This window comes from Astatotilapia calliptera, chromosome 23 (assembly GCF_900246225.1).
Source record: "Astatotilapia calliptera chromosome 23, fAstCal1.2, whole genome shotgun sequence".
Classification (NCBI taxonomy): Eukaryota; Metazoa; Chordata; class Actinopteri; order Cichliformes; family Cichlidae; genus Astatotilapia; species Astatotilapia calliptera.
Window position 1 is genome coordinate 22,890,354 of NC_039323.1, and position 3,166 is coordinate 22,893,519.

Consider the following 3,166-nt stretch of genomic DNA (forward strand, 5'->3'; position numbering starts at 1 on the left):
GCCGGCAGCAGGCGGTGGATGGCCTTAACGGAGAACCGTTTGCTCAAACAGCATGACATCTCCTGGAATGAAAGCACACACGCACACACACACACACACATACGCACAAACACCCACTTTTTTTTGGCAAAGCTTGTGCGCTTCCATGCACACAAACTGGCACTCCATCCTTCTCCTCGTTCTGTCACGTCCCCCTCTACTCGCCTGTCTTCCACCTCACACTTCAGGTTTCCTCAAAGCCTTCCCATGACCAGCGCACACTCGTCGCTCAGTGTCTGTTTTCTTTTTTTTTTTTTAACCCATGTTTTCATCTGAAGTCTGCAAACGTGGACGGCGTCGGCGGCGTGTTTCATTTACGTCGCCAGTTACTTTCTAACTCTCTTCCATCTCTGTCTGTCTTTCATCCTCTATCTCTTCAGGTCCCCCCCCCTCAAACCAAACACCCTTAATGAACTGTGAAGCTGACACCTGCGAGAAAGCAACAACTACATTAAAAATGAGCGGCAACGTCCCCCAAAACCTCCGCCTCGTCACCTGCCACCTCCTGAACGGGACAGGGAAGTGAAAGCACCACAAAGGATTGGGTAGTTGATGCTTTGCTTTGGTTGCTATTAAAGTTTTGAGTTATTAGCAAATAGTAATTTTGAGTAGAGGACAAAGCATTCATGTAACCTAGAACGTGGTGGTGGTGGGGTGATAGTGGAGAAAAAAGACAAAGAAGAAGAAGATGAGTGACGTTTATTAGGTTGTATCTAAACGAATCCACCACTCTCCTCTGTCTCTCTCTTAGAAGTTGTTTCCCTCCACTCTCACATCACCGCTGTTGTCGAGGCAACTGTGACGCTGATGTGCTGTAAATTGATTTCCCCGAAAGATGTGATGGATGAATAGAGAATGAACATCTTCATCGCTGACCCCGGCGCCGATTGCTTCTCCACCCTGCCTGCGCCAAAGATGATTGACAAGGCTGCTAACGAGTGCCGTCGCCGGTCGTGTTATAATTTTTTCTTCTTCTTTTTGTTTTTGCTGCGTTGAAAACAGCCGAGATCTCGCTCGGTCCCGAGGTAATGAGCTTCTGGAGGAAGGAGAGGGAGGAAGAGGAAGAGGAGAGGCTCACCCTGGGAGAGGTGAAATAAAAGAGTGGGAGTAAATAAAAAAGAGGAAAAAAAGGGGAGACAAAGCACATGAAAGTAGATTAGAAAGAAGTTGAGGTTATCATTGACTTGAGAGGGGCCATTTCATTGTTTATCTGCTGTCTTGATGGATGTCTTTCAAGCTGGGGCTTTCTTAGCCGCGGTGCATTCGTTTCCCAATCGCTGAGAGGCAAGAATTTTCAAAAGGCCCCCATAAAATGTGGTATTTGCATTAAAAGTATTTGATGTAAAACAACAACAAAAAAAAGTGCAGCGCGCTGCAGATTGCATATCAGAACGCGCACGCTCGGCCCCGTGTGCCTGTGTGTGTGCAATGCATGCATTTATTGTGTTTGCATATGCATGTAGGCATGTGTAAGGCTCTGGCATGTGTGTGTTTGCGTGTAATTTATTCCTCCACGTGGGGGCTGAGGGCAGGTCTCCCTCTCTCCCTCTCTCTCTGTTTATTTGGATGATTAGGAGGTGACAATATGTTGCTGATGATCAGGTTTATAATCAGCTACCATCGCAGATTATTCTAACCTTGATTAAAGACCTGCGGTCTCCCTATCATCTCCCAGCTCAGCCTAACAAGATAGGACGACGCTCTGATTAATGCCAGAGAGCGACTAGTCATGACACAAAAGGACAGGCCTGCATCACCGCGGGAGGACTGTCACGCACCACACTTTGTCTTTCTGATTTGTCTGCTTGATGCAGGACCTTTGTCTTAATTATTTGCCTTTAACAAATGAATCCGTGTGAGACTGATTCACTTTTCATTACTGCAGTAATAAGGATGGCGTTGTTGATGCCTGCCATGATTACATGGCTCCAGAATCTCGCCGCAGCACATCCACAAGCCCCCCCTCCCTTTTACAGAATAAGTCATGAACTCGTCACCAAACTTTTCTTTTGTCTTCGCTGACAATCATTACTGCGACATGTGCACGTGTCTGTGTGTGTGTTTATGCGGGGGTTTGTGTTTTCCTGGCAGAGCGTTTGATTCATTATGCTGCGAGGTGTTGTTGAGGTCCCGGAGGTGTGTAGGAGAGGATTGAATGAATGAGTCGCTCTCACAGGTTGTCAGATGATGGAGGCGCTGATCCAGCGTCTCTGGCAATCAACCGGACGGAGGCAGACACAGAAGCCGCTGGCCTTTGATTCACTTCAGCCACTCTCTCCCTCTTCCTGTGGGAGTGGGATCATCACATACGGATACTGCTGGCGAAAACAAACCTCTAGTTTAACGGCGATGTCACAATGAAGAGGAGGCTCAGTGATCCACCATTAGGCACAATTTGTTTCCTGTTTTCTTTCCTGAATCACAGTAAAAGTCAGATCTCGCATCTGTGCGTTTGACACTGGATACGTGTAACCTTGGCAACTCCACATTAAGATGGTAAATGGTAGCCTGCCTGATGAGCTTATCAGAACACGATTATTTTTACTAAGAGGCTAAAGCTACTCACTGGCTCCAAAAGCCTTCATTTACCACCTATTTACTTCAGTGTGACTTTTCTTTTTACAGCCAGTGTTAGCTTCAAAGTCCCAAACAACCAACAAGATCCTTCGTCTAAGGCAGGCGTGGGTAAAATTTTTGTTCGGACGGCCAGCTTCACTTTGGTATGATAAGCAAAGGGCAGTAACCACATAGAGGGATGACACACAAGGTGGCCCCAGTGGCCTAATGGATAAGGCACTGGCCTCCTAAGCCAGGGATTGTGGGTTCGAATCCCATCTGGGGTGCTGTCCAGCAGAGTGGCCCAGTGAAACCATGCTGGGTCCTTAACGCAGAGGTCAATGGATCGAAGCCATTCTCTGCTCGAACTTTTAGACAGCGGGCTTTCTGTCATTAAGGTCACTGTTTAACGTGTCCATTAATGGACACTGTTTATATATGCACTTACTGGCCAAGTCATTCCTAGTATCTGTTTGGACCCTGCCTTAGCTCTTAATGGCACAGGGTGCTGGAACCATTCATCACAGATTTTGGTCCATGTTGACATGATGTGAATCTCCCGTTCCAATAC

At 47.1% G+C, this 3,166-nt stretch overlaps 1 non-coding gene across 1 annotated transcript; it reads left to right on the forward strand.

The window, feature by feature from the left end:
* Positions 1-2,809: 2,809 nt before the first annotated feature.
* Positions 2,810-2,882, forward strand: trnar-ccu (transfer RNA arginine (anticodon CCU)). The gene has a single exon. It is a non-coding gene; the product is annotated as a tRNA-Arg (tRNA).
* The last annotated feature ends 284 nt before the right edge of the window (positions 2,883-3,166 follow it).